At 41.8% G+C, this 21,545-nt stretch overlaps 1 protein-coding gene across 5 annotated transcripts in view; it reads right to left on the bottom strand.

Annotated features, from left to right (window-relative positions):
- LOC120533285 (zinc finger protein 773-like) overlaps positions 1–21,545 on the bottom strand; it is a 78,985-nt gene that overhangs the window by 44,387 nt on the left and 13,053 nt on the right. For 3 of the 5 annotated variants that reach the window (XM_039760106.1, XM_039760103.1, XM_039760107.1), the window contains exon 2: positions 12,239–12,707. The gene's annotated coding sequence lies outside the window, so the exon portion shown is untranslated. Of the gene's footprint in view, positions 1–1,225; positions 3,927–12,238; positions 12,708–21,545 lie in introns of those variants that run through there. The other 2 variants (XR_005634470.1, XR_005634469.1) reach the window with 2 other exon arrangements.

Genomic DNA, 21,545 nt, shown 5'->3' on the forward strand with positions numbered 1-21,545 from the left:
GTCTGACATTGTGGTCAGCAGCACAGGAGCGCCGCAGGGGACTGTACTTTCTGCGGTCCTGCTCAATCTATATACATCGGACTTCCAATATGACTTGGAGTCCTGCCACATGCAAAAGTTTGCTGATGACACTGCTATCATGGGCTGCATCAGGAGTGGGCAGGAGGAAGAGTATAGGAAGCAAATCAAGGACTTTGTTAAATGGTGGGACTCAAACCACCTACACCTGAACACCAGCAAAACCAAGGAGCTGGTGGTGGATTTTAGGAGGACCAGGCCCCCCATGGACCCAGTGATCGTCAGAGGTGACTGTGTGCAGAGGGTGCAGACCTTTAAATACCTGGGAGTGCAGCTGGATGATAAATTGGACTGGACTGCCAATACTGATGCTCTGTGCAAGAGAGGACAGAGCCGACTATACTTCCTTAGTAGGCTGGCGTCCTTCAACATCTGCAATAAGATGCTGCAGATGTTCTATCAGACGGTTGTGGTGAGTGCCCTCTTCTACGTGGTGGTGTGCTGGGGAGGCAGCATAAAGAAGAGGGATGCCTCACACCTGGACAAACTGGTGAGGAAGGCAGGCTCTATTGTAGGCACGGAGCTGGACAGTTTGACATCCATGGCAGAGCGACGGGCACCGAGCAGACTCCTGTCAATCATGGAAAACTCACTGCATCCACTGAACAGGATCATCTCCAGACAGAGGAGCAGCTTCAGCGACAGACTGCTGTCACTGTCCTGCTCCACTGACAGAGGAGATCGTTCCTCCCCTACACTATGCGACTCTTCAATTCCACCTGGGGGGGAAAACATTAATATTATACAAAATTATTGTCTGTCTGTTATATATTCATTGTTATCACTCTTTAATTAATATTGTTTTTTTATCAGTATGCTGCTGCTGGAGTATGTGAATTTCCCCTTGGGTTTAATAAAGTATCTATCTATCTATCTATCTGTCTATCTAATCCTCCTGGCATATCCAGGCTCAGTTGCATTGAAGTAGCCGACCATGATCTCCTCTTTATCATCGAGTTTCCACTGAATTGTGTGTTTTCCTTGTTTGTTCCTTACTTACAGTACCTTTGAGTGGTCTTGTCTATTCCATTGTGGTGGGGCCGCTGTGAATTCTTTTGTGGCTTTGAAGATTGCACTTGTGTGAAAACTGTTTGCCACATTCAGAGCAGCCATACGGCTTTTCTCCCGTATGAGTTCTCTTGTGACCCTGAAGACTGCTCCACTGAGAAAACCGCTTACCACATTCCGAACAGTAATACGGCTTCTCTCCCGTATGGATTCTTTTGTGGCTCTGAAAACTGCTCTTGGCTGTAAACTGTTTGCCGCATTCAGAACAGCAAAAGGGCTTCTCTCCGGTGTGAATTCTTGTGTGGGTCTGAAGATTCTCAATTTGGGAGAATCGTTTCCCACATTCAGAACAACAATACATCTCATCTTCGAAGTGAATTCTAGTGTGTCTTTGAAGGTTGCTCTTCAAAGAAAATTGTTTGCCGCATTCCATACAGCAATATGGCTTCTCTCTGGTGTGAGTTCTTGTGTGTCTCTGAAGGGTGCACTTCAATGAAAAGTGTTTGCCACATTCAGAACAGCAATACGGTTTCTCTCCTGTGTGAATGCCAGGGCTTTTCTGAAGAGAACTTTTGTCAAGGAATTGTTTGCGACATTCCAAACAGCAATATACTTTCTGTCCAGCATTAATTCTTGTACAACCCTGAAGATTTCTTAAAGGAGAAAATTGTTTGCCACATTTAGAACAGCAGTGAGATTTGTCTCCTGTATGAAATTTAAAAGGAACATTAAAAGCTTATTTTTCAACCTGCTGATCTATTATTGATATTAAAGTACACATCATTAGTCACATCATTAAATAAATGCTAGCTGAAATTAGGAACAACATTCTAAAAGCATAAGCAATCTTGAAAATGCATGGAGAAAGACACTTAATTACTCATAGTAAGCTAGTTAGAGGATATATGCTAGGTCAATTTATAACATTATGGGTCACATTTTATAGCTATATTGTAGAACTGCATCATCTATTTCTCATTATGTTCTTAAAATATTATTCAAAATTACGTGTTGCTCATATTTTATTTAAGTAAGAAAAATGTTATAATCACTACATATCATAATACTGAAGAAATTTTATTCGTACAACAGAGTGACATACCAAGTACATGAAACATACCTTTAAAAATAATCAGACATTTGTTTACAATTACACTAAAGCCACTAACATGAAAGGTATGTAGCAAAATGGCTATTTAAATTCCCAAAGACAGAAAAAGGATTGAAGAACGTGACCAATTAACGCACAGGCATGCAGGAGTTCTAGGGGTCTGGGAGAAAAAGTAGAGGATGAGAAAACATGGGATCACCAGTTATGTGTGCCATTTTTGGAGCTCTGGGAATGGCAGGTCATGCCAGGACTGGCTTGCTTGTACTCTTTATTAGTATGGCTAAAGCCATGAACTTTCATTTATTTATGTTATTCAAAATCAAATATGTTGTTTTATTGCCTCTTTCTTCATTTTATTTTGTATTTATTGTATGTAAATGAATGAGGGTGCCCCAGGGACTGGTGCTGGGTCCTCTGCTCTTCTCAATGTTCACCACCTCATTAGGCCCTACTGCTCAGTCCCATGGTTTCTCAGCTGTACCTGTAGAATTTAATTTTATTTTGGAAAGAGGCTTTCACTGCCCATTTGGTTCATCCACCTGAGTCAGTTCAGTACCAAATGGTGATCAACCGACAAGTCAGCAATACTGACCAGAATGTGTGGTGACAGAGTAGGCAACAAAACTACCACTGATCATTAACATCTGGCCCAAGGTACTTTGTTACTAGGTAAGTGTATGATCAAATATGGTGTTTGTTATAGACAATTCCTGACTACCACAAAAATTTAATAACAACTAAAAACTCAGACTCGGATCGGGCAGATCATTCTTGACAATCACATCCCTCCACATCTTTTCCATTGTGGGTGCAAGAAAGTAGGTCTGCACAGTCAATACTTTGAATAGTTGTTGGCACACACACAAGGAAGTGCAAAGCCAACAGACCGTGTTAATCTCATTGCTCACTAAACAATAAGGATTAAATTGACAGCTTCACTAAGAAATCAAAATTTAGTTTCATTGTCACCCAGGTTACCAACTTGCGTCCAGAACAGACACTCAGAACTCAACAGCACATCTGTCGAGGCTGAGAATAACAAAGCACTCATAAATGTGATGCCATAGCATAAATGTTAGAAATTCAACCTATGTTAAGCCAGCATCCAGCCATTTTATTCTGCTTATCCTAGTCTGGGTCAGCAATCTAAGCAATGATGCCCAGACATCCCTTTTCTCCACCACCTTCTCCACGGGGATATAAAAGGTGTTCTCAGGCCAGATGAGAGTGTTTGGGGTCTGCCCTGAGGTTTCCTTCCAGTTGGACATACCCAAAACACCTCCACAAATAGGTGTCCAGGAAGCATACTAATCAGATACCCAAACTCCCTCAACTGGCTCCTTTCAATGCGGAAAAGCACCAACTCTATTTTGAGCTCCTCCAAAATGTCTGCGCTTCTCACACTCTCTCTAGGGGGGGACCCGTAGACACTCTGAAATAAACTCATTTCTGCCACTTCTATCCTGTGTTGGGGGTCCACGGTCATTGTCTGGCCAGTACGTCAGCAGGATAAAGGAGGACAGCTCACCTGGGAAGCTGTATCACCATGGGTCCCTCCAGAGCAGACAGGTAGTGAGTCTTTCATGCAGCCTTGTTGGTTCTCCCATGGGGTCTCCAGGGGGAGTCTGGCAATGGATTTCCATTACACCTGGGAGTGATTCCAGGTAATGCTGATGAATCACCTGGAACATTCCCAGGACCTGTTTAAAAGGAGCCAGCCACTGCTAATCTGGGGTGAGAATTGGGAGGAGAAGAAGAAGAAGAAGAACAAGAAGAACAAGAACAAGAACAAGAAGAAGAAGAACAACAACAACAACCTTGTAGTGTTTGGTACTGTATATTAGAACTATGTTGTTATATTGGGAACGGAGTGGAAGGGATCCCAAGGGGAAGATCAATAAAAGGAGTGTTATGTGGTAAAAGCTTGTGTCCCTGCCTGCCTGTGTCGGGTAGGGGTGGCTCTTCACAATCCACAATCTAGTTCTTTTAGTCACTGCTTAAGCCTCATGACCATAGGTGAGGGTATGAATATAGAACTGGTAAACTGAGAGCTTCACTTTTCGGCTCAGATCCTACATCTCCAGGACTGACCAGTATACTGATCCTCCTGTTGATCTCCCACTCCCTTCGTCATTTACTCGTAAACAAGATCCCAAGATACTTAAACTTATCCTCTATAGTCAGCACCATCCTAGCCTTAACCAAGAGAGGGATCTCCACCCTTTTTGACCAACAGCTAAATCATCCTTCCCAGAACCCTTGCATAGTCCATCCCAGGGAAGCTAAGGAGTGTGATTCTCCCTAAAGTTGGAACACACCCTCCCCTTTCTTAGAAATGAGAACTACCACCCCAGTTTTCCAATACAGAGGTACAATCCCTGACCTCTGCTTAATGTTGAAAAGGATTGTCAAGTAAAACAGCTCAACAACATCCAGAGCCTTTAACAACTCAGGGCGAACATCATCCATCCCTGGAGTCCTGCAACCAAGGAGTGTTTTTTAAGTACCTAGGTGAACAAGACCTTGGCGGTGACACGTGTGCATCCCGACACCCTGCGTCTTCCCAGTTTTCGTGAATTACTAGTATCTTGTTTACTATTTTCATTTATTTTTCCGAGATACAGCTGTGCAAATACATCATATAGCCAACTAGAACTTCTGAATATTGGCTCCCTTTGCAGCACTGGACAACGTTCAACTGCCTTTGGAGATAGTTAGGACACCGCAGTCTAGCAAATCAGCTCTACCGAAAGGAATATTCCAATAGCGACATCGAGATCATAAACAAAGGAAAGGGAAACGTGGTGATATTCGGGCAAAGCTTCAGTGAACCCTCCACCATTCTCTTGCCAATGTTCGGTCTCTAGCAAACAAGCTAGACGAATGACGACTCCGGATCACCTAACACTCACATATCATGGACTGCAACATCATGATTTTCACAGAAACATGGTTAAGTGACTGTATCCCAGACACTACTATTGAGCTGGAGGGATGCACCATCTTCAGGGATGACAATGTTTGGTGTGCAGACACTGTTGTAACAGAAAGTCATTGCTCTGCTAATCTGGAAAATCTGATGATTAAGTGTAGACCTTTTTACTTGCCCCAGGAATTCACATCTATTATTATTACTGCTGTGTATGTAACATCGGTTGCCAACGCTAAGCTTGCAATGAAAGAACTGCCTGCTGCTGTTAGCAGAGAGCAAATGGCACATTCAGATGGAGCTATGGGCGATTACAATCATTGCAACTTTACAACTGTATTCCCCAAATTTCACCAAAACGTCTCCTTCCCCACCCGAGGTGACAGAATTTTAGATCACATGCATACAAATATCATTGAAGCCTACAAGGCTTTTCCGCTGCCCCACCTTGGGCAATCAGATCACCTCTTTCTGCTCCTCCTTCCTAAATATACACCACTTATCAGATGCACAAGATCTTCAGTGAGGACAGTGAACGTCTGGCCTGAAAAGGCAGGCCCTGCTTCAGTTCATAGGTTTTAGCACACAGACTGGAGCTTTTTTGCCACTAGTGCTCCTTGGGACTCGGAAGTGGACATTGAAAGGTACACCTCTTCTGTCCCAGATTACATCAATACAAACATTAATGAAACCACAACGTACAAGCAGATTAAGACCTTCCTTAACCAGAAGCCTTGGATGAATAGAGAAGTTAGACTCCTGCTGAAAGCTCACAATGCCACTTTCAGATCTAGCGACGCCGAGAGTTACAGCACATCCAGATCCAACTGGAAAAAGGGCTAAACAGAAATACAACCAAGAAATAGAGGATCATTTCAAAAACTCCGAGCCCAGACGTATGTGGGAAGGAAACCAGGCCATCACAGAATACAGGAAGGTAAATACAACTTCAACATCAAGTAATGTCTCCCTTCCTGACTAGCTTAACAACTTTTATGCTCGTTTTGATCAGGACAATAAAACACTTGTAACCAAAACTGCCCCTCCCCCAGCCAACCAGCCCCTCAGACTTACCTCCACCGCTGTACAATCTGCACTGAGCAAAGGGGATGCATGCAACGCTGCTGGTCCTGATGGCAGGGGGAGGCAAGGGGGGACATCTGTCCCCGGGTGCAGCATCCAGGGGACGCCAAATTGATGTTACGAAATTTTAGAATGAAATGTTTTCCATTCTTAAGTGCACTAAAAAGTAAATAATAAACATACCCAACAGACAATCATTTATCCCCTCCACTACTCTAACATGCATGACTCCCACCCAGAAACATTTTTGACATTATTAAACAGGTCGCGCGACTGACATGAGGCATTAGTGTATCATTGTCTTAAGTTGTTGTAAATGCCATTTCTGTGTGCCAAGTGATTTGTGTTTACGTGTTTGATAGAAAATTGATTATCACTTTTGGAGACTTTTTATTTATCTGTATATATAAAGGAGAGTTGGGATCCGAGAGACTGTGTTTGTGCGTTTGTGGAGGGATGAAGAGTTAAGGCGGGTAGGGGAGTCACGTGATCATCTCCCCTCCCATTCACGTCATTTCATTCACTTCAAATCATTTCGCTCCAAGCTGAGCTCCGCAGCTGGCGTGGTCTTGCCGTTCTTTTTCCTTAGTGTTTAGTCCTTTATCCTTCACTAATTTACTGTTTAGTACACGCGGTACTTACACAGTCACTTATAAAAGGGGAGAAAACTCCGTGCAAGAAATGGATATTCAAACTACCTTGAAAGACATGCAATCAACGAGGCCATTAAACGGATCCCAAGAGAGGTCTTCTAGGTTGGAAAAAAAGCGCTTGGCTGCCAAAACCAGCGCAACAAGAAACGACTTCTACGTTAGAAACAAAACGATTCGCTGACAAAATCAGGCAGTTAAACGAATCTAAAGAAGACAGGATTTCAAGATTTTCAAAAGGACGACTGGCTGCTGAAACCAGGCGGTTAAAAGAATCTGAAAAAGACAGGACGTCTAGATTGGAAAAACCACGATCCGCTGCCGAAACTAGCCGGTTAAACGTGCAGCGAAGCGCGCCAGGTCTGCTAGTTAAATTATACAAACACGTACAAACATTTGACTTTTTCATTACAATAAAATAATCAGGATCTCATAATAATAATGGACTGCCGAATGCTACTCAAGACAAGAGCTGATGTTAAGCTTTCGACACCAGGAACCTGCTTCGCTTTTGTTGTACAGTATGGGGAAGATGGATTTCCAAATCCGTGAGTTGGTCTTCAGATTTTACTGACTGTTGGAACCTCCATCATTAGTTGTGAAAGATCTTTCAGTGAATTAAAACTTATGTTGTCCTACCTGAGATCATCCACGGCACAGGAAAGATTATCAGCCTTGGCTTTGCCGAGTGTTGAGCAGGAGGTTACCGACAGCATACATTTTGATGAACTAATCGATACATTTGCAGCAGCAAAGGCTAGGAAAAATTCTCTTTGAAGTTAATAATTACATTTAAAGCATTATACATCAAACTATTTTTTTTTACTTTATACTAACTTAATTTTCAGGTTATTATATTATTATATACAATGTAATGTTTAAGTTTTTGCAATGTTATATTTGAATAATATTTTAGAATAATTATATTTTCGAACTACCATTATTGTCTTATTTTACTTCGTTCTATCTTTATAAATTTAGTGAAACTTTGAAAATATACGCATAAAAGTGCTTTAAAAAATTAATATATTTAAAAATGTAAAACTATTTAAAATAAAAAATATTTTTTTTTTTCTTAAAATACTATTATTTTAAATACATTTTTAAAAATTTTCTTTCCCTTCCCCATTGCATCCAAAAGGAGAGGGCCAAATTCTTCAGTTGTCCCCGGGTGCTGAAAACCCTAGCTACGTCTCTGCCTAAAGGCATACCTGGGCACATGCCTAAGGCCTGCACTGGGCAACTGTCCAAGGTCTTCAGGAACATCTTCAATCTGTCTCTGGCCCAGCTATCGTCCCCATACGCCTTAAGTCCACAGTGATTGTACCAGTGCCTAAACTATCCTCTTCAGGGATTCCGAATGATTACCACGCTGTTGCACTCACCCCCATTATCACCATGTATTTTGAGAGACTGGTTCTGGTCCACCTCAGATCCATACTAGTTTGCCAAATCCTCGACTCTTCACTCTGCCCAGACACATCTGGACAACAACAACCCCTACATCAGTATGCTATTTGATGATTTTAGCTCCGTATTTAACGCCATCATCCCCTCCAATCTGGTAACTAAACTCAATGACCTCGGCATCAGCACCTCTCTTTGTAATTGGACACTGAACTTTCTAACCAATAGACCCCAGTCTGTCAGGCCAAACAACCACACATCCTCTACCCTGATCCTGAATACTGACGTTCCACGGGGCTGTGTGCTCAGCCCACTCCTCTACTCCATTCTTCACCCATGACTGCATCCCATTATATGGCTCCTACTCCATCATCAAGTCTGCAGAGGACACTATAATAATAGGACTGATCAGTGACAATGACAAGTCGGCCTACAGAAAGGAGGTCCAGCACATGGCAACATGGTGTGCTGACAATAACCTCGCCCTCAACATCAAGAAGAGCTCATTGTGGATTACCAGAACACTAAAGGCAGCAGACACACTCCCATCCATATAAATAGGGCTGAGGTGGAGTGTGTTGCCAGCTTCAAATTCCTGGGTGCCCACATCTCTGAGGACCTTTCTTGGACAATAAACACTTCCAGACTGGTTAAAAAAATGCAACAGTGACTTTACTTTCTGTAGAGGCTAAAGAAAGCCTGCATGTCTCCTCAGATTCTGTGGAACGTTTACTGCTGCACTGGTCAAAGCATATCAACAAACTGTGTTATGATGTGCTATGGCAATTGCTCTGTAGCTGACAGGTAGGCCTTGCAATGGGTGGTGAAAACTGCCCAACACATCATCGGCATCCCACTGCTGACTATCACTGACCTGCAGCACACACGGTGTCTGCAACAGGCGTGTGTCATCATCAAGGATGCCTCACACCCCAACCATGGACTATCTACCTTCCTTCCATCAGGGAGGCGCTACAGGAGCCTACAGTCCCACACCAGCAGGCTCGGGAACAGTAGCACTCATAACATCATCATCCTGGACTCTCAACCCTTACCACTCAATAGCCGACCTTTCTAAATATCAATAACTTCTGACTGTACTCTATGCATATTTTCACCTGTTTATGTGTATCTATTCTGAATATAAAAATATCTATATTTATTCATACCATGTATCTGTACTGGTGATCACATCTATATACTCTTCTTTTTACATACTTGTAAAGTCAATTATCATATAGATATACTCGTATATTCTCATTTGTATGCTAACTTATTGCACCTTACTGTCTGTTACACTTTAATGTACTGTTTGAGCCCACTGTCTATTGCACCTTATAAGTCTACTATTTGCACTTTCTGGTTAGAAACTAAATTGGATTTTGTTGTACCTGTTCAATGACAGTAACGTTGAATCCAACTAATTTCTGCTCCAGTAATGGGTGAATCCCCCTCAAAGTCCCCAGGCTCTGGTTCCTCACAGCATGGCATGTCGGAGAGATTTAAGACGCCCTCAAACTACTGTGGAATGGTAGGAGGAGCAATGAATAATCTAACAGTTAAAGTAAAATGCCTTTGGGGACAAAGATGTCTGACATTGAGGCTAACTTCAGCTTCCTGAGGCTCTCCTGCTAAAGTTACAGGAAAGACCTCTTTCTTCAGTCTAAGAGCTTACCGTCACCTGCTGGCATCTTCCAATGACTACTAGGGCTGTCATCATGACCAACACCAACAAGCATCTATCCACAGTTCCTTGCAGTGGCCTCCACTATGGAGATCCTGAACGCAGTCTATTCTGACTCTATGCCCCACATGCCTGCCATGATGCACAAGAAGGAGCTCCTTCTAAAAAGATTCTTTCACTACAGTTCGTGTAATCCACCTGAGCCGGGCCAACGTCAAGCAAGTTTTCATTGATAACTCAGCAACTACCACTACCCAAAAAGTCCATAAAATGCGGCCTCACAGCAAGTGATTGACAATGCCACAGCAGTCAATGATTGATCATTGGTCTAACGTGTTTTAGTACCAAGAAAGCTCATGGAAAAACCTTGTGATAAATAATGCCATTTGTTACAAACAATCCATGACCAGCACAGAAATCCAAGAACAATTCACCAGTTGGGCTCAAATCATACAGGTCATTGCTCCCACTCACACCCCTCGGCTCATCTCTGTTGCTCCCCAGCTTGACTGTTGCAGTCTCTCAGTAGGTGATGAACTCTCAAACTCCATTAGACAATCAATAAAACACTGCAATTTCACTATATTTCTCATTTAAAAAAAGCAAACAACTCTCCTTCTAGACACATACAGTGGTGTGAAAAACTATTTGCCCCCTTCCTGATTTCTTATTCTTTTGCATGTTTGTCACACAAAATGTTTCTGATCATCAAACACATTTAACCATTAGTCAAATATAACAAAAGTAAACACAAAATGCAGTTTTTTAAATGATGGTTTTTATTATTGAGGGAAAAAAAAAATCCAAACCTACATGGCCCTGTGTGAAAAAGTAATTGCCCCCTTGTTAAAAAAATAACCTAACTGTGGTGTATCACACCTGAGTTCAATTTCCGTAGCCACCCCCAGGCCTGATTACTGCCACACCTGTTTCAATCAAGAAATCACTTCAATAGGAGCTGCCTGACACAGAGAAGTAGACCAAAAGCACCTCAAAAGCTAGACATCATGCCAAGATCCAAAGAAATTCAGGAACAAATGAGAACAGAAGTCATTGAGATCTATCAGTCTGGTAAAGGTTATAAAGCCATTTCTAAAGCTTTGGGACTCCAGCGAACCACAGTGAGAGCCATTATCCACAAATGGCAAAAACATGGAACAGTGGTGAACCTTCCCAGGAGTGGCCGGCCGACCAAAATTACCCCAAGAGCGCAGAGATGACTCATCCGAGAGGTCACAAAAGACCCCAGGACAACGTCTAAAGAACTGCAGGCCTCACTTGCCTCAATTAAGGTCAGTGTTCACGACACCACCATAAGAAAGAGACTGGGCAAAAACGGCCTGCATGGCAGATTTCCAAGACGCAAACCACTGTTAAGCAAAAAGAACATTAGGGCTCGTCTCAATTTTGCTAAGAAACATCTCAATGATTGCCAAGACTTTTGGGAAAATACCTTGTGGAATGATGAGACAAAAGTTGAACTTTTTGGAAGGCAAATGTCCCGTTACATCTGGCGTAAAAGGAACTCAGCATTTCAGAAAAAGAACATCATACCAACAGTAAAATATGGTGGTGGTAGTGTGATGGTCTGGGGTTGTTTTGCTGCTTCAGGACCTGGAAGGCTTGCTGTGATAGATGGAACCATGAATTCTACTGTCTACCAAAAATCCTGAAGGAGAATGTCCGGCCATCTGTTCGTCAACTCAAGCTGAAGCGATCTTGGGTGCTGCAACAGAACAATGACCCAAAACACACCAGCAAATCCACCTCTGAATGGCTGAAGAAAAACAAAATGAAGACTTTGGAGTGGCCTAGTCAAAGTCCTGACCTGAATCCAATTGAGATGCTATGGCATGACCTTAAAAAGGCGGTTCATGCTAGAAAATCCTCAAATAAAGCTGAATTACAACAATTCTGCAAAGATGAGTGGGCCAAAATTCCTCCAGAGCGCTGTAAAAGACATTGCAAGTTATCGCAAACGCTTGATTGCAGTTATTGCTGCTAAGGGTGGCCCAAAAAGTTATTAGGTTCAGGGGGCAATTACTTTTTCACACAGGGCCATGTAGGTTTGGATTTTTTCTCCCTAAATAATAAAACCATCATTTAAAAACTGCATTTTGTGTTTACTTGTGTTATATTTGACTAATGGTTAAATGTGTTTGATGATCAGAAACATTTTGTGTGACAAACATGCAAAAGAATAAGAAATCAGGAAGGGGGCAAATAGTTTTTCACAGCACTGTAACTCCTGACCCTAAAAAATGCACATATTTGTATTTTATACTTACTTCTTCTAGACTGATTTTTAGATGGTGACTGATCTTCCAAAGTTCTAATAGGAGAAATGCCCTCAGTCCTCTTCGTTTCAGACTGTAATGATTCGCACTTCACACCAATAGTAGGCTTCGGAGAAGAGCAGTGTCTGCTTTGAGAAGAGACTAGCCCGGTCACCTGTCCATCTTGACAGCCATCATGAAGGTCGTCTTCCTTGACACTCTCCATAGTTGTATGGATGTGCGTCTCAAGGCTGACACACTTCTCTTCAGCCTCTTCTTTAATGCCCACTGATCCAAATTCACAATCCTCGTCCTTAATGTGCAGGCTCTCCTGTTTAGGATGGACAGGTTCCCCTTCACACTCCTCCTCTTTAATACTCACAGTTGTTATCTCCATGGTATTTATGTCAGCCTCACACATCTCCTCTTTTACATCCATCTAGACTTTACAGTTAAAGGCAGCTTTTTATTTTCTTTCTCCCTGCAGAAAGAACAAGATTTAATTTCGTAAAAGTTGTATCATCCAGATGTAAAGACATTTGAATTACATTTTAGAACAAACATTTGGTTTACATCAAGTCAGTCAGTCAGTCATTTTCCAACCCGCTATATCCTAACACAGGGTCACGGGGGTCTGCTGGAGCCAATCCCAGCCAGCACAGGGCACAAAGCAGGAACAAATCCCAGGCAGGGCGCCAGCCCACCGTAGGGCACACACACACCAAGCACAATTTAGGACTGCCAATGCACCTAACCTGCATGTCATTTAACTGTGGGAGGAAAACAGAGCACCCGGAGGAAACCCACGCAGGCACAGGGAGAACATGCAAACTCCACGCAGGGAGGACCCGGGAAGCAAACCCAGGTCTCCTAACTGTGAGGCAGCAGCACTACCACTGCGCCACCATGCTGCCCTTCAAGTCAGACAGTTCATGGCATATTAACAATTCATTATTCTTTAAATCAAATTATCAGGTGTGAAATAAACTTGAAAGTAAAGGTCCAACTAGCAGTAAAAGGGAAATCTTGCACAGTTATGGGTCAGCAGCATTCACTGTTTGGATTAAACAAAGTTTTGTTGGGGTCCCAGAATCATGTTCTCACAGTATATTAAGGAATGTTTATACAAGAAGGGCCTAAGAATTGTGCTAAGAGACAGACACACGTCAGGAAGGGGAAGATTTGCTGGAAAGCACAACATGCAGCACAAGACAAGCAGGTGAAACACTGAGTCTTCTAGCTTATGCTAAAATGTGTAATTTATGGTGCCAACATTCAATGTTTGGTGGTAATTGACTAAACCCAATGAAAAGGTCAAAAGTCATGCTATTGCCCACCAAGCCAATCGTAACATTTGATTGTAATAACAGGTTTTATAAAACCCTTATTTGCTAGAATAAGCTTCAAACTGCAGTGCTGATTTCCTTAAGTAAAAATAAACAGGTCATTAAAATTGAGGTCCTGTGATGTCCGTCAGTGTTTAAAAGTAAAACAGATTTTTTTTTTAATTTGATATACTTTATTAATTCCCAAAGGGGAATCTGGCATTTCACATAACCTCGAGTAGTCAGAGTACAGGGTCAGCGATTATATAGCACCCCTTGGAGAAATCTGCAGGTTAAAAGGCCTTGTTCAAGGAGTAGCATCCCTTTGGAATTTGAACCAGCAGCCTTCCAGATACCAGCACAGATCTTAGGCCACAGAGTCACCACTCCACCTTGTTTGCTTTATGTATTAGTTTAATGTAAGATACATTAATTGCATTTCTATATCAATTTAGCGGAAACCAAGTACAGTATAGCCACTCCTTATCATCATAAAAAGCGTACTAAGAACGTTTCGATAACAAGTTGCCACATAAAGGAAGCATCCATGTCCTTCTCTTCAAGTGGGAAAAATAATAACAGGTATCCCCTATCTAGTGTATCCAAATATCACTAAAACACTCTTAATCACATACAGATCAGTCCACTGAGGATTTCTGCAAAAAATAAAGCATTTAAAACACTAATTACTTACAGTCATATGAAAAAGTTTGGGAACCCCTCTTAATTCTTTGGATTTTTGTTTATCATTGGCTGAGCTTTCAAAGTAGCGACTTCCTTTTAATATACAACATGCCTTATGGAAACAGTAGTATTTCAACAGTGACATTAAGTTTATTGGATTAACAGAAAATATGAAATATGCATCATAACAAAATTATACAGGTGCACAAATTTGGGCACCCCAACAGAAATATTACATCAATACTTAGTTGAGCCTCCTTTTGCTCCTTTGAGCCTCCAGACGCCTCCTATAGCCTTTGATGAGTGTCTGGATTCTAAATGGAGGTATTTCTGACCATTCTTCATACAAAATCTCTCCAGTTCCGTTCAATTTGATGGCAGCCGAGCATGGACAGCCTGCTTCAAATCATCCCATCGATTTTTGATGATATTCAAGCCAGGGGACTGTGACGGCCACTCCAGAACATTGTACTTCACCCTCTCCATGAATGCCTTTGTAGATTTTCGAACTGTTTTGGGTCATTGTCTTGTTGGAATATCCATCCCCTACGTAACTTCAACTTTGTGACTGATGCTTGAACATTATCCTGAAGAATTTGTTGATATTGGGTTGAATTCATCCGACCCTCGACTTTAACAAGGGCCCCAGTCCCTGAACTGGCCACACAGCCCCACAGCATGATGGAACCTCCACCAAATCTGACAGTAGATAGCAGGTGTTTTACTTGGAATGCGGTGTTCTTGTTCTGCCATGCAAAGCGCTTTTTGTTGTAACCAAATAACTGAATTTTTGTCTCATCAGTCCAAAGCACTTTGTTCCAAAATGAATCTGGCTTGTCTAAATGAGCATTGACATATAACAAGCGACTCAGTTTGTGGCATGAGTGCAGAAAGGGCTTCTTTCTCATCACTCTGCCATACTGATGTTCTTTGTGCAAATTGTGCTGAATTGTAGAACGATGTACAGATACACCATCTGCAGCGAGATGTTCTTGCAGGTCTTTGGAGGTGATCTGTGGGTTGTCTGTAACCATTCTCACAATCCTGCACATATGCCGCTCCTCTGCTTTTCTTTGCCTGACAGTTCTGAGTGGGTTTAACAGCAACTGTGCCCGTGGCCTTCCATTTCCTGATTACATTCCTTACAGTTGAAACCTCTGAGATAGGTTTCTGTAGCCTTCCTCTAAACCATGAGACTGAACAATCTTTGTTGTCAGATCTTTTGAGAGTTGCTTTGAGGATCCCATGCTGTCTGTCACTCTTCAGAGGAGAGTCAAAGGGAAGCACAACTTGCAATTGACCACCTTAAATACCTTTTCTTATGATTGGACACTCCTGTCCATGAAGTTCAAGGCTTAACGAGCTAATCCAACCAATTTGGTGTTACAAGTAATCAGCATTGAGCAGTGACAGGCATTCAAATCAGCAAAATGACAAGGGGACCAACATTTTTGCACAGCCAGTTTTTCACATCTGATTTAAATTTCATACAACTAAATACTGCTTCACTAAGAAGTTTGTTCGGAAAGCACCCCACTAATCAGATGTTCCTAGGAAATGAAAGACATACCACTGTTATCTTTTTTGTTGAGAGTCAATTATTATGCAGGCTGAGAGGGGTTCCCAAACTTTTTCATATGATTGTAATAAAATAACATTTAACAGGCCCAATAGTATTAGTTAATTTGTTTATTTATAGAACACAAGTACATGTTGCCATACCACAGAATACTGCTGCTTGCTTGTAAGAGCCATTTCCCTAGTTCTATAAGATTCATGAATATTTTACTAGATGACAATGCATAATCTATGGGAGGTTCCTATAACCCCAGTAAATAGAATTGTATTGGTATATTCCTGCCATTTTCTAACAGCTTTGAGTGAGAAATGTTCTCCAGTTAGTGACCAGCCTTGCCTTGAGTAAGGTATGGAAGGTATAAGGTTTTAAACCGTGCCTGGGCACATGCCTATGTGCCAATCGGCCTACGGGCCTTTTGAGCGTGTGAAGTAAATATGTAAGAAAACAGCACTTAATTCACGTGCTGTGCCGTATGCTTAAAGCATACAGAAAAAGAAGGAAGCTAAGAATCTTTAAGTATATAAGAATTTAAGAATCTTCAAGTAGAGAAGAAGAAGTAAAGAACTTTTAAGTACAGAAATAACTAAAGCTTCTCAAGAAAAGCTAAGTTTAAGACAAGATACATCTTTTCCCATTTTTTGCCTTCTATTCTACGTGTGTAACTATTTTTTCCTGTATTCTTGTGTGGATTATTTGCTCTTAACTTTCACTAAATATTTTTAAAACGAACTTTTTTGGACTGTGAGATTTCTTTAGACACACGTTTTACCCATGCCTGATTTCGCCTTACTCCGGCGGCTACAATGCTTATTGACTGACTCTTATATCGTATTTCACCAATGCTGACCACCCTCCATTGGTTTCTGGTTAATTTCAGAATTGATTTTAAAATTTTTTTACTTGTTTCTAAATGTTTGAATGGAGCAACCCTGTCTTAACCCTTGGAACTTCTTCACTTGTTTGTCCCAGCAAGAGCACTGCGGTCTACTAGACAGACACTCTTAGTTGTGCTGAGGTTGAGGTTGAAGCAAAGGGGGGCTCAGGCTGTTTGTCTCTGGAATGGCTCGCCTTATTATTATATTTGGTCTGCCCCAACACCAGCCATTTTTAAGTCCTCATTAAAGTCTTATCTCTTCTCACTGGCATTATGTTTGCACATTATATGCTGGCTCATGGACATTCATGATTATAAATGGGTATGCATGGGTGTATGTTGAGTTTATCATTTATGTAATAGTTGGTTATGTTTGCAGTTCTGTGATGTGTACTTAGATATTTTGAATTGTTTCTTTTATCATTTCTTGTACAGCACTTTGGTTCAGTTTTGGCTGTTGTATTGTGCTTCATAAATAAAGTTTGACTTGATTACTATATGGTATCAGATAACAATTATGCTTTCTTCTAAACTTGATTGGAAATGTACCGTAATTTAAATTAACAAGGAAAATGCTCATCACATTCAAAAACAACACAGCAAACCAAAATACAGTAGTAGTGATAATGGAAAAGAATGTCATTTCCTTGAATGTCATATGCCTTCCTATGAGACACCACCGTAGTGCGCTCTTCATCAGCTTCCTTCACTGGTGGGTGCTTTCACATGTTCGCAGGTTTTCAGTTTTAATAATGAATTTTAGCTACACATTGTCACGACGTAAACATAACTTTCTGCATAGATTGCAGCAGGACACAATGGCCAGTTCTTGGTGTGACAATCAACCTCAACCAGTCTTTATTCTTGACAGCCTCATTAACCGACGTATAGTGGAGTGTAAAAGATTATTAATATCAAGTAAATAGGTTGATAAATATTCTTCTATTCTTTTATTTGTAAAAATTTGTATTTCAATAAGGTTTAAAAGGAAGGAAAAAGGATAATCAGTTGTTGCTCTAGGATATGTATGACCCTACTTGATCACATAGGATTTCTGTTGAGCCATTTGTGATGGAGAGGAGTTAATCACAGTGAATGAAGAGTGCAGTGACGGTTTACATTCTCTTAGTCTGAACGAGTTGACAAGCTCGGCTAGACGGGAAGGCATGTCTGAGAGCAGTTGGTGCTTCCTTTGAAACTGGGAGAAAGTGCTGGACTGGGTAGGTTGTGATAAGACTGGAATGAAGTACAGGAGTCCCCTTGTACCCACTGGTCCTGGTGGTATATCACAGAAGCTGGACCAATATAAAGACAAGACCCTAACCCTAACCCTAACCCTCTCCCTTTGTCAGTGTCACCAGTGTGGAAAAGCCATGGTGTGTCATTTCCTGTCCTGATTTGAGACCATGCTGAATCAAACAAAACAATGACTAACACACTAAGACAGACAGACAGCCACCTACCTGTTAGCTTAATTATCAGTTTTCATTATTTTATCAACCCCCGGCATTATGTTTACATTTTGTACATCTATAATATATAAAGCTCAAAATCTCTGTGTGCATGCGTGTTTGAGCATATAAACAGTGCTGGGCAAAAGGAGGTCTACAGCTGTGAGTATGCAAAACACAGAGTTTAATTTTGTATTACTATTTATTAATTGGGTCAGCTCAAGTTGGACAGTTGGGAGACAAAGTCAGAGAGGCGAGATTGTGTTGGTTTGGACATGTGCAGAGGAGAGACGCTGGGTGTATTGGCAGAAGGATGTTAAGGATAGAACTGCCAGGGACGAGGAAAAGAGGAAGGCCTGAGAGAAGGTTTATGGATGTGGTGAGAGAGGACATGCAGGTGATGGGGGTGACAGAACAAGATGCAGAGGACAGAAAGATATGGAAGAAGATGGTCCTCTGTAACAACCCCTAATGGGAGCAGCCGAAAGAAGAAGTATTATTTGTCTTATTATTACTATTATTATTAAAGTAGACTACAAGACTGTGTAAATAATGAAGGCCAGCAATGTGAACACTCACATTGTGAGCTGTTAAACTGTTCCCAAAAAGAACATTAGGGCTCGTCTCAATTTTGCTAAGAAACATCTCAATGATTGCCAAGACTTTTGGGAAAATACCTTGTGGACTGATGAGACAAAAGTTGAACTTTTTGGAAGGCAAATGTCCCGTTACATCTGGCGTAAAAGGAACACAGCATTTCAGAAAAGAACATCATACCAACAGTAAAATATGGTGGTGGTAGTGTGATGGTCTGGGGTTGTTTTGCTGCTTCAGGACGTGGAAGGCTTGCTGTGATAGATGGAACCATGAATTCTACTGTCTACCAAAAAATCCTGAAGGAGAATGTCCGGCCATCTGTTCGTCAACTCAAGCTGAAGCGATCTTGGGTGCTGCAACAGGACAATGACCCAAAACACACCAGCAAATCCACCTCTGAATGGCTGAAGAAAACAAAATGAAGACTTTGGAGTGGCCTAGTCAAAGTCCTGACCTGAATCCAATTGAGATGCTATGGCATGACCTTAAAAAGGCGGTTCATGCTAGAAAACCCTCAAATAAAGCTGAATTACAACAATTCTGCAAAGATGAGTGGGCCAAAATTCCTCCAGAGCGCTGTAAAAGACTCATTGCAAGTTATCGCAAACGCTTGATTGCAGTTATTGCTGCTAAGTGTGGCCCAACCAGTTATTAGGTTCAGGGGGCAATTACTTTTTCACACAGGGCCATGTAGGTTTGGATTTTGTTGGCCCCCTAAATAATAAAAACCATCATTTAAAAACTGCATTTTGTGTTTACTTGTGTTACATTTGACTAATGGTTAAATGTGTTTGATGATCAGAAACATTTTGTGTGACAAACATACAAAAGAATAAGAAATCAGGAAGGGGGCAAATAGTTTTTCACACCACTGTAAGTAAGTAACAAGCTGGTTAAGTCTGCAGTTGATACCAAGATAGGTGGATTAGCAGATAATTTGGAATCCATTATATCATTACATCAGGTCTTGGACAGCATACAGGCTTGTGGCAGATGAAATTTAATGTCAGTAAATGTAAAGTATTATACATAGGAAGTAAAAATGTGAGATTTGAATACACAATGGGTGGTCGGGAAATCGAGAGTACACCTTATGAGAAGGATTTAGGAGTCACAGTGGACTCTACGTTATGAACTGCCTGACAGTGCTCAGAAGCTGTTAAGAAGGCTAACAGAATGTCAGGTTATATAGCGCCTTGATGTGTGGAGTACAAGTCACAGGAGGTTCTGCTCAAGCTTTATAACACACCGGTGAGGCCTCATCTGGAGTCCTTTGTGCAGTTTTGGTCTTCAGGCTACAAAAAGGACATAGCAGTGGTTGAAAAGGTCAGAAAACAGCGACTAGGCTGATCCCCGGGATACAGGGGATGAATTATGAGCAAAGATTTAAAGAGCTGAGCCTTTACAGTTTAAACAAAGGAAGATTAAGAGGAGACATGACTGAAGTGTTTAAAATTACAAAGGGAATTCAAACAGTGGATCAAGACTGTTATTCTAAAATGAGTTCATCAAGAACACAGGGACACTGTTAAAAACTTGTTAAAGGTAAATTTTGCACAAATATTAAACGTTTTTCTTTACACAAAGAACAATAGACACTTGGAATAAGCTACCAAGTAGTGAGGTAGACAGTAAGACATTAGGGACTTTCAAAACTCGACTTGATGTCATTTTGGAAGAATTAAAACTTTCTGTTTCTGAAGTCAGCTCTCGCAGCATATGTATCCTTTACTCTTCCTCATGCATCTCACACTCGCACTTTCTTTTTTCATTGCATTATGAAAGCCAAACTGACCAATCAGATTACTCTGGGGCACTGGACACACAGACCTTAGTGTTTTATTATATAGTAGTTAGATGGGAAGAAAGCCAGAGTACCTCTATAGGTCAGAACGAACTGTGGGACCGCATAGAGTACACTAGTATTCATGACCACAACCACACTAAGTCAAATAAGATTTGCCCGTCCACTAAACCAATGCATCTTGTGGAAAGTGGAAAAACAAAAACTCAGGGCACACTTGAAAACCTCACATAAGCCATAAACAGGTGAAGGTTCAGAAATTCAGTGTGCTGGAGCTGCGAGGCACTAACACTAACCACAAATCTCTATTTACTTCTCTAATAGTCATTAGTAGGCAATAGTGGTTTGGGCTTTCGCACTGAATCATGGGATATGGCTACATTTGATACAGCTTTAAAAGAAAAAAAAAATCCATCTAATTTGTCACCCAAGTAATATATGCAATGTGTCGAGTGGCTGGGGGTGGTACCCAGCCGAAATGCCCAGGAGGACCAGAGGAGGGCTTACGCTTCCTCCAGACCACGAGGGGGCGACTGCCCCGGTGGCTTTGGGGACCACAGAAACTGAGCTCTGAAGCTCAACCCTACAGGGGCCCATGGTCAACGCCAGGGGGTGCCCCAATGCCTGAGGAGCCCTGTCCCCATAGCACTTCCGCCACACCCGGAAGTGCTGGGGGAGGAAGACCAGGGACACCCGGAGTGCATCTGGGTGTGCAGCCGGTACTTGCGCCACACTGGGGAGTGCCGGCAGAAGCTAATTTGGAGACACCTGGAGCACATCAGGGTAAGGATAAGAGGGTCCGCCTCCCTCCATTCGATTGCTGGAGTCGGGAGAGGAGAAGGACAGAGCTTGGTGGTGAGGAGTGGAGGTGGTGAAGAAGGCATTTGGAAAGGCCTGGCCTTTGGGGGAACTTTGGGGGTTGTGTGCTTCACTGTAAATAGACTATTTAATAGACAATGATGGATGGATTAAAAGCCAGAAGTCTACGTGACCATCATCATCAAG

This window comes from Polypterus senegalus, chromosome 8 (assembly GCF_016835505.1).
Source record: "Polypterus senegalus isolate Bchr_013 chromosome 8, ASM1683550v1, whole genome shotgun sequence".
In the NCBI taxonomy this organism is placed as follows: domain Eukaryota; kingdom Metazoa; phylum Chordata; class Cladistia; order Polypteriformes; family Polypteridae; genus Polypterus; species Polypterus senegalus.